Below are 11,050 nucleotides of genomic sequence, written 5' to 3' on the forward strand. Positions count from 1 at the left end.
CATGCAATCCCATTTATCCAACATTTGTTGTGTTTCTAGGTCTTTATTAAGAAAATCTCTGCATGTACCAAGGAACCCTATTCCTTCCTGTAATGTTTTCAGGGTGTCTGCTTTGACTTTGAGGTCTTTGATCCATTTGGAGTTGATTCTGGTGCAGGGTGATATATAAAGATCTAGCTTTAGTTTTCTCCAGATTTTGAACCAATTTTGCCAGCACCATTTACGGAAGAGTCTGTCTTTCTTCCATTCTATTTTTTTACCTCCCTTATTGAAGATTGGGTGCCTATAGGTCTGTGGGTTCATTTCTGGGTCTTCAGTTCTATTCCATTGGTCTTCAGGTTTGTTCTTGTGCCAGTACCAAGCTGTTTTGATTACTATGGTTTTGTAGTAGAGTTTCAAATTTTGTACTGATATTCCTCCAGCACTGTTCTTTCTGTTAAGGGCCATTTTTTTCCTAATCGGGTTCTTTTATTGTTCCATATGAATTTTTGGATTGTTTCTTCTATTTCATCGAAGAATGAGGTTGGAATATTAATAGGTATCTCATTGAATTTGTAGATAGCCTTTGGAAGTATTGCCATTTTCACGATGTTGATCCTCCCAATCCAAGAGCATAGGAGGTTTTTCCACTTTCTAAGTTCTGCTTTAATTTCTGATTACTTTTTGAAGTGCCAACAAGTGACTCCGGTATCTGACATCATCTCTAATTTCTGAGAAGAAGCTTTTAACTGACATATACTTTGTTGCTTTGATCCCAAGAGTGTCTTCTCCACACTCCCACTCAGCAATCTGAACCATGAGTTTTCTGAGTTAGCCAGCCACTCTCACTCAGCAAGTTGAACACTCGACTATATGAGAGCAGTACCAGATGGTGGGTGGACAGCCCAGAGACCTCTCAACCATGGCAGGACCAGATGCCAGGTAGGGGTCTCCCCCAAAGATGGCCAGAGCAGATGCCAGGTAGAGTCCTACCAAGGCCAGACCAAATGCTGACTAAATGGCGAGAGGCTCCCTCAACCACAGCCCTATGATGGATAGTCTTTCAATGCACCATGGCTCTACAGAACCTCACAGTGCAGTTACACTCTTAGAGGTTGTGAATGGGTTACCAAGTGTGTCCACTCCCCATTATCTCCACTGATCCAGATGGATCAATCCTCAGAATATGGAAAACATGCAGACAGAAGATGTCTGAGTAACTCTAAAAAGATTTTTTTAATGGCATGTCTGGCATCCATGAGCCAGCTGTCAGAGTGGTGGAAAGACCATGGGGCCCTGAAATATCTCAGGAAGTGCCACCTCCGTGGGGAATTCCATCCCTTGGAAGCCAAGGCCATCTGACAGTGTCTCCAAGGAACCCCAATATCCTAAAAAGAATAAAAAGTAGGCAGACAACACCAAAAGACAAGACAAACAAGTGGCCACAGACATTTCTTTCTTTTTTTTTTTTAGACATTTCTTTCTTTAGTTACTGGTCCTTCTGGTTTTTCCAATGCCGAATAGGCAGCTCCAGTATCCATGAGGAATTTTGTCTTTTTGCTCCCTATTTGCAATGTTACCATGGGCTCTGGAGGTGGGGGGGGGGGTTTGCGTCTGAGGACAGAGCCTTGGCTCGTCATTCTACATCCTCTCCCAGGGTTAGAATCTGAGCCTCCTTCTTTGTCCTCCTTGGACATTCCTTTTTCCCTGCTACAGTTCTCTGTTTTTCCTGCAGGGAATCTCTGTTATCAAACATTCACTGAGTGACCACAACAGGTCCAGATAACACCTTTCCCTCAAAAGCTTCTAAGCTTTGAAGCATTTTTCTAATATCTGGGGCCACCTGGTTAACGAAGGCCAAATGATTCCTGTCCACGTTGGTCTTCAAGAAACAGGCATTCAAGGGAGGCTTGGGGAACCTCAGGGCAGAGAAACATCTCTCAGTGGCTATCCACTGAGAACAAGACAATCTCCTACAAGGGTATTTTCTGGGGGCCAAGGCCTGGTGCTGTCCAGATGCATTGTCTTGCTGGGGCCTCCAGATGAAATGAATTCGGAGTCAAGAAAATCCATGGAGGCAGAGTCAAAGGTGATATTGATCTTGGAGTGAGGAAATCCACAGATATACAGTTAAAGATGACAAACAAGGTTTTAGAGGATTTTTTGGTTTTTTGTTTTGAGCTGGTAATGAGGCGTGAACTCTGGGCTTAGGCGCTGTCCCTCAGCCCTTCAGCTCAAGGCGAGTGCTCTACCACTTGAGCCACAGTGCCATTTCTGAGCAGTTTCTTGGAGATAAGAGTCTTACAGACTTTTGTGCCTGGGCTGGCTTTGAACCACAATCCTCAGATCTCAACCTCCTCAGTAGCTAGGATTGTAGGTGTGAGTCACCGGTACCCCGCTGACAAAGGAGTTTTATTTACCCTAGAAAGGGGGCCTGTGATTACTTTGTCCTTGGCTAGTTACCCAGAACCAAGAGTAACCTCGACCTCCAAACCTCCAAGGAGACAGCCTTCACATTTCTTAATGGCTTTGCAAAGCTCTTAACCTCCAAACCTTCTAGGGGGTGAGCTTTTCCTTTTCCTCCTTCATCCTTCTCTGCAGGCCTCTCTGACAACTGCTGGCCTCTCACCTCTCTGCAGCCCTCTCAGGAGTCCACAGGTCTCTCTGCAGGTCTTTCTGTAGGCCAATCGCAGGCCTGAGCCCTCTCCACAGGCCTCTCGGAAGGCCCCTCCACAGGCCAGCCCCACCTGCTCTGGGAAGTGCCTCTCGCCACTTCTCTCTCTGTCTCCCAATCCTGCTCCTCTGAACACACAGCCCATATATAGTGTTACCCAAGCCTCTACTCCAATGGTTCCAATGGCTCCAACTGCCCTCTGAAGCCCTGCCACCAAGCTGCCCACTGCTCAATCCCTCCTTGACTGTCCCTCGACACCCCACTCCCCACATACCTCTATGGATTTCCTCTTTCCAAGGTCATTACAGTGACAAAGAAATTTTATTAGCCTGCAACTGCCTTGTCCTGGGCTACCTCAGTACTACGAGCAACTACAACCTTCAAGGAGGTGAGTTTCTTTTCTTTCTTTCTTTCTTTTCTCTCTCTCTCTTTCTCTCTCTCCCCTTCTCTCTCCCCCTTCCATCTCCTCAGAACATGTACTATATATCTACAAGATGTCCCACCCCCAAGCCACCCACTTCCCAACAGCTCCACCTGCTCTTTGACACTGGGCCCTCTCCAGCATGGTGGTGATGACAGTGTGGGGTGGGACTTCCAGCTGGGCAGAGCTTTCTGAGCCTCTGGCTCTCACAATATGTAAATGGTTTTTTACAGGCTCCCTAGTTATCCCTCCTCAGGAGGTTGACTGCTGTTGGATATGGACACAGTTGATTATTAAAATATGAATGTATGTCAGCATCCTCTCACTTTTTACCTGCTTAGAAACTAGGATTATACATGTTTTTACTGGCAGTGAGCTTAGGTCTAGTGTTTTGTTGGGTTTTCTCCCCATTTTCCTGCAAGATTTACTTTATTTTTTACAAAATTGATCATTGCAATCCCCTGGATCCAGATTTTAAAAGAAATTTCCTTTTCTTTCCAAAGTAAATGAAAAAAAGACAACTTTGAATTGCTTATATTACTTGTTTAATATTTGCTTTTTGGGGGGGGTCCAGTCGTGGGGCCTGAACTCTGGGTCTGAGTGCTGTCCCTCAGCTCTTCAGCTCAAGGCTAGCGCTCTACCACTTGAGCCACAGCGCCACTTCCAGCTTTTTTCTTTTTGTTTATGTGGTGCTGAGGAATTGAACCCAGGGCCTCAGGCATGCAAGGCAAGTGCTCTACCACTGAGCCACCTTCCCAGCCCCATACTTGTTTAATATTTGAAAACAAAAGTCAAATTGTGTCAAATTGTGTCAAAAAGTCAAATACAGAAGCTACATTTACAAACCAAAACATAAAATGGATGGTGCAGTCATGGTCAATTGTTCCAGGTACTACACAGAATCCAGGCACCTTGTCACAGCTTCACAGTCTCCAGCCACATAAACAGTGACCCACTGACACCGCACAAGTAGAAACGGCCCCATAGACCTTTTTTGGGAGATGCAGAACCATAAATATTGGAAACAAATAATTGAGCCAATGAAACCTGACCATGTAGATGCCAGACTCTGCAGAATCAAGTACACAGACATATGCTCCAAGTCATTGGCCAGATTGACATGGTCTTACAGATCCTAGCCAAGTACTACTGGCTCCAAACTCAGTAAATACCTAAAGCCCCACAGACAATGGCTGTGTAGATGTGCCCACATAGTATCTAACTGCATACATGCTTTCCTAACAAACCTGGGCATGTAGATGAAGTGCCACAGCCTCCTGTCTTGTAGACAGTGCTTTACCCACCCTGGTTGCATTGATGTAGCCCCAGAAAACCTAGCCTAGTAAATGTATACCCCCAAGTCCCTTTCCAGAGACTTGCCTCAGAGATCTCAACCTGTTAGACAAGATCCAGTGGAATCTACCTGTGAGGACAGAGCCCCACAGATCCAGGTGACATAGATGTGTGTGACACAGTAACAACTCCAAGTAAAACTGTACCAACTGACACTGGCTGGACAGATGCACTTCCACATATTCTGGACATGTAGAAATAGGGGACCTTGCTCACCTAGATTCATCCCGACAGACACCATCCACTTAAACATGGCCCTGAGCACCCTGATTGCATAGACATGGCCCCATTGACCCTGGATATATAGACACGGTTCCACAGTCATCAGCATTAAGGAGACCACATTCACAATGGTTGCATTCATTGGGCTCCATAGTGCCTGACTGCATAATATATGCAGTTTACCCAGATACAGTACTGGCCACGTAAATGTATGTCCCACAGACCCTGCGACAAGCAAATGTGGCCCATAAATTCTAACTATAAGCATATAGCTACACAGACATCTGTCACAGACATTTATCATGTAGACATATACCCACACACCCTTGTCATATAAATGTTTCACCACAAGCTGCAATCAAGTTGATGCAGTCACACAAACTAAGCCATGTAGAGGCAGGCTACACCAAACCAGTCTGTATGGCCCAAAGATGCCAACTATGTAGATGCAGTCCAACACTCTCTGACCATATAGACACAGTTCCAGATAGACACAAGCTATAACCACATACACATCTGTCCCACAGATCTTGGTTGTGTATAATTCCAGACAGATTCCAGTTTTCTATAGTCATGCTCTATTGACCCCAGTCACATAGAGCCATCTTATTACCCCCGACAGTGTAAGCACAGACCAACAGACCCCAGACAAGTAGATGTGGCCACTCAGACTCTGCCAAATAGATGATGTCACCATAGACCAGTGCTGCATAGATGACCCATAGAGAGTATGTACATATACTTGTTTCCACAAAAGTAGATCACTTAGGTACAGTCCTCACAGACTTAGACACATAAACACAGATCCCAAACAGCCTGGCTATTTCACATAGGTTGCGCTTACTCTTGCTGTGTAGACATGAACCAACAAACCTGTATGGGTAAACAAGGCTGCACACACCTTGTAAACATGAGCCACACGTATTCTGGCTGTGTAGAATAGGCTATACATATCCTGATAGGGAGACGCAGACCTAAAGATACTGGCAACATAAATGCAGGCACCTTTGACAAATAGTACCTCTTACTCAGATGAGCTCAATATACTCTATTGGGTAAATGTAGCCCATAAATATCTGCCATGTATACTCTCCTCACAAAATTCAGGCACATAAAATCCAGGCACATAAACATAGACCCTACAGGCCCTGCCCACATAGATGAAGGTACAAAAGAAGCCAACCATGTATACACAGTCCTACAGACCCTGGTTGCAAAGTGGCAGCCATGTTGATGGAGCTCCAGTTGACCTGGCTGTAGAGATGCAGCTCCACAGTCCCTAGCTTCTATGTAGAGCCCCTATCCCTGGTTTCTAGGTGCCTCCATAGACACCAGCCAAAATCCCATGGCTCAAGCAAACTTGGCTGCATATGTATATTCCACAGTCCCTGGCTTTTAGGCAACTTCACAGACTCTGAAAGATGCAGTTTTACACACATGCACACATGCCTCACAGTTCCTTGTCAGGTAGACATACCTCACAGAAACCAGCCACATAGTTGCAAAACCCACAGATGTGGTCTGTACTCAGGTATGCAGACACAACTCCACAGAACCTGGGTACAAAAACATGAACCCCACAGACCTCATCTTCATAAACACAGCTTCACAGATCTTGATCACATAGATGCAGGCTACAAGATCCCCTGCTGGATAAACACAGCTCCACAGACATTAGCTGTATACACCCCACTTCATAAAACCTAGCCACATAATTTTGATCTCAACAGACCCAGACAAATTAATTTGGGCCTCTCAGACCTTGGCCATGTAGATTAACCTCACAGATCTTGGCCTCATAGGCAAGTGTCTCACAGACACTAACCATGTAGACATGACTTCACTTCTGGCCTTATTGAGGTATGCCCAAGTGACCCCAGCCATGTAGATGTAGACTGAACATGTACACTGCATAGACATGGCCTCACAGATGCTATCTTGAATATTCAGGCCCCATAGACTACTCTTCTGGGTATTTACAACCTACATAAAAGCCAGACACACAGACATGATCTCCACAGATCTGAGCATGTAGACATCGGCTCCAACCACATAGACACATGTCTCACAGACCCTGGCCCTGTAGAAGGGTCCTTGTAGAGGCTATGATGTCTGTGATGACATAGCCCCACTGACTCTGGTAACAATGACAAGGCCCTATAACAGCCATGCAATTTAGAAATAACCCCTATACCCAGCCACACAGATGACCCTTCAGAGACCTTGTCCACATAGTCAAGGGCCCATGCCCATGGATTAGGAGAAGATCTTCACTAGCCATACAATGGATAAGGGTCTCATATCTAAAATATACCTGGAATTCAAAAAATCAAATCTCTCAACAGCAATCCTCAAAGAAACAACTGCCCTATAAATAAGTGGGCTAAAGACTTAAAGAGAAACTACTCTGAAGAAGAAAGAAGGATGGCCAATAGACACATGAAGAAATGCTCAATCTTCCTAGCCATAAAAGAAATACAAATCAAAACAACATTGAGATACCACCTCACCCCAGTTAGAATGAATACAATCAAGAATTTGAATAACAAGAGATGCTGGAGGGGGTGGGGCCAGAAGGGAATCCTACTGCATTTTTGGTGGGAATGTCAACATGTTCAACCACTTTGGAAAGCAGAATGGAGGCTCCTCAAAACACTCCACATAGAGATCCCTTATAACCCAGCAATCCCACTTTTGGGCATTTACCCAAACGATCACAAACAAGGCCATACTAAAGCTACCAGCACAACTATGTTTATCACAGCATTATTTACCATAACTAAGATATGGAACCAACCCAGATGTCCCTCAGTAGATGAATGTATCAAGAAAATGTGATACACACACACACACACAATGGAATTCTATGCCTCCATCAGAAAGAATGACATTGCTCCATTTGTTAGGAAATGGAAAGACTTGGAAAAAATTGTATTAAGTAAAGTAAGCCAGGCCCAAAGAAACATTGGTTCCATGGTTTCCCTTATTTGCAATAACTAGCATATGTCTAGGATAAGCAGAAAAGATCAAAAACTATGAACATATGACCATATAAGATGATGTTAAGCGAAATTAACCCCAAGATAGGGACATAAGTGGGGTTTTTTCCTTGCTATTGTTTCTAATGTATTTATAATGTACCATGGGATTTTTGTTTCTTTGTCTGTTCCTCCCCCACGGTGTAAGCCATGTTTACACTGTATTTGATGTTGATGCCCTGCACCTTGTATATACACATCTCTAATTTGGGGAAGGGAAGGGAAAAAAACAAAATGCTTAAATAAGGATACAGATTGACCCATGGTAACATGTCAAAAAACAAACTTTACAATTTAGATGGTGGGGAAGTATAGTTGAGGAGGTTGGAGGGAAGGAAGGGGAAAAACAAAGGAGGAGGTAACAATGCTTGATAAGAAATCTACTCATTACATTACTCATGTAATTGTAACCCCTCTATACAGTATTTTCACAATAAGAAACATATATTTTTAAAAATAAACCAATAAAAAAAGATGTCCACTGAGTACACTCAGCCCCACAGACCCTGACAAAGTAGATATAGGCCCTACATGCCCCTTCTTGGCAGAGTCTATCCCACAGACATTGGTGTATACTCATATTTTTTTTGTGGGTCGTGGGGCTTGAACACAGGCCTGGGCGCTGTCTCTGAACTCTTCAACTCAAGGCTAGCACTCTACCGCTTGAGCCACAGTGCCACTTCCGGCTTTTTCTGCCTATGTGGTGGTAGGGATCCAACACAGGGCCTCATGAATGCAAGACAAACATTCTACCACTGAGCCACCTTCCCAGCTCTGGTGCATATTCTTGACTCCACAAAACTCAGCATGTAGACATGAGGTGCACAGATCCATGCACATAATCTCAGAACAAACAGAATTTGATTGTGTTGATACAGACCCCAGAGACTCAGACCTCATAAATGTATGTCCAACAGACACTGGCCACATAGACCTAGTCCTACAAACCAAGTGTCCTGCCAAAGTCCATCCTGTTGACATGGTCCACAGACCCCCAGCCCCATAGAAACAGGCCTCATGAAGACCCCAGCAATACTGATACAGCTCCCATGTATGTCACAAGGATTTATTTGCTCTGTAAACAAAATGGTGCATCATAGCTGATTGAGCTCTTAAATAGAGTCCATTGACATAAGAGAATAACAATGCAGCAGCATCTTGCTAGTATATTCTTTTCATGAAAACTGCTACATTATGTATTAAAAGGATCTACTTATCCAAGTATATTACATATGGAAATATAAACTTCAAACAGCATATCTTAGCTGAATGAACTCTTAAAGGTTGACTCAATGTAAGTAGAGCAAAATGAGTACAAAAAGATATTGCTAGTATTCTACTTATAGAAGAATGGGTCAATAATGCTTTGAAATTAGCCAATTCTCAAATTCAGGTCATAGGGATCTAGTTGCTTCTAAACACAAAATAGTACATCTTCCATGGGTGAGCTCTTAAAGGTAGGTTCAGCTCAAGTAGTAGAATAACAGGAAGGCAACAGGGTCTCTCTGGCATGCTGATGGCATAAGAGCAGTTCTGTATTGCTTTTAAATTAGTCAATTCTTCCATTTAGACCATAGAGACATATTTGCCTGTAAAAAATGCTCTGTCTTAGCTGGGAAAACTTTTAAAGGTAGATTCAGTTCAAGTAATAAAATAACATTAGTGCAACAGGATCTCATTTTTACACTGTTTTTGTTTGGGGAAAATAAGCAGTTCCATAATGCTTTGAAACAAGTTGGAAGTGGTGCTGTGGCTCAAGTGATAGAGTGCAAGCCTACTAGAAAAGAAGCTCGGACACAGTTCCCAGACCCTGAGTTCAAGCCCCAGGACTGGCACAAAGAAATGTAGACTTAGTTGAAATCACAGGGTGATATAAACACAACAACATGTCACAGTGATGGTGATTTTATTTTTTGGGGGGGGGTCCAGTTGTGGGGCCTGAACTCTGGGCCTGGGCACTGTCCCTCAGTTCTTCAGCTCAAGGCTAGCGCTCTACCACTTGAGCCACAGCGCCACTTCCGGCTTTTTTCTTTTTGCTTATGTTGTGCTGAGGAATCGAACTTAGGGCCTCAGGCATGCAAGGCAAGTGCTCTACCACTGAGCCACCTTCCCAGCCCCAGTGATTTTTTTTATAAGAGGATTTCTGTAATGCTTTGAAATTAGCTGATTCTCCCATTTATGCTGTAGGGTATATTTACCTTTCTAAACAAAGTATATCTTAGCTTGTTCAGCTCTGAAATGCAAACTCAGTTCAAGTGGTAGCATAACTTGAATGCAACAAGATTGCACTGGTATGGTCTTTTCATGAAGACAAATAAAGCAGGCTAAGGGAGCTCAGCACCCCAGTGGCATTGCTAAGGCTTTGACTCCCAACTATTTTAAAAGAGCTTTCCAGCTGATTCTGGAGGGGGGAAGGGATCTTGGGTGTACCCCATGAGAGAGGGGCTTTGAGGATGCAAGATCCACTTACCAGCTCTCTATAATGCCTTCTAGGGCAAAGTCACATGATTCAATGAGTCCCTATCCTCCTAGCAATATGCCACAATATGCCACGTGCCAGGACAGTTAAACAGGTGACTCCCAGATACAGGCAGATTTAAATAATGTTGGGGGATGGGGTGGGTCTTGCTCTGGGACAAGATGCCCCCACACACACCCTAATGTTACCCTGACCCTGCCTGGATGCTGGCCTGAGTTTCTCCCTGGGTGGGGTTAAGCCATGGCAGTGGCAGTGAAGGGTTTCAGAAAAACCCAGCAAATCAAGTTCCTATAAACTTGGGAGGAGAGGGGATTAGGGTGGGACAGAGCTGAAGGGAAGAAGGGCCCAACTCTGTAGATCCAGTAACAACCTGAAGGCTGAGCTCTCAGAACAATGGGAGGCTGAGATCTGAGAACGGCGATTTGAGCCAGCCCGATGGCTGACAAAAACAAAAAACAAAAAACCCACAAGTAATGCTTTGAAATCTGGCATTTCAGACATATCAGAAATATCAGAGTCTAAAATCAAAGCAAATACAGGGCCCCACAGACATCAGCCTCATAGTGGCATGCCCACACCCACCCTAGCACTGTCGGCGTGGCCCTCCAGACACCGGGTGCATAAAGGACCTCCCCCACAGATCCTGGGTCAGTAGACATAGCTCCACAGACCCTGTCCACAGAGTTCAGGGCCCTACAGACCCCTGCCGGTTAGACAAATGTCCCAAGACCTCAGCCACATAGAAAGTAATTTGTAGACATTGCTTAAGGTATATTTGGCCCCACAGACCCTGGCCTTATAGACATGAGCCAAATCAACTGCAGAAACATCAATATGATATCACAAACCCTGGTCAAATACATACAGGCCCCAAAGACCCTTCC

The 11,050-nt window shown here is 44.4% G+C and overlaps 1 long non-coding RNA gene across 1 annotated transcript in view; it reads right to left on the bottom strand.

Moving 5' to 3' along the window:
- The window catches only part of LOC105981209, a 13,957-nt gene that overhangs the window by 1,871 nt on the left and 1,036 nt on the right, over positions 1-11,050 (bottom strand). The window lies entirely within an intron of this gene.

The sequence above is a fragment of the Dipodomys ordii genome, unplaced genomic scaffold (genome assembly GCF_000151885.1).
Source record: "Dipodomys ordii isolate 6190 unplaced genomic scaffold, Dord_2.0 Scaffold11, whole genome shotgun sequence".
In the NCBI taxonomy this organism is placed as follows: domain Eukaryota; kingdom Metazoa; phylum Chordata; class Mammalia; order Rodentia; family Heteromyidae; genus Dipodomys; species Dipodomys ordii.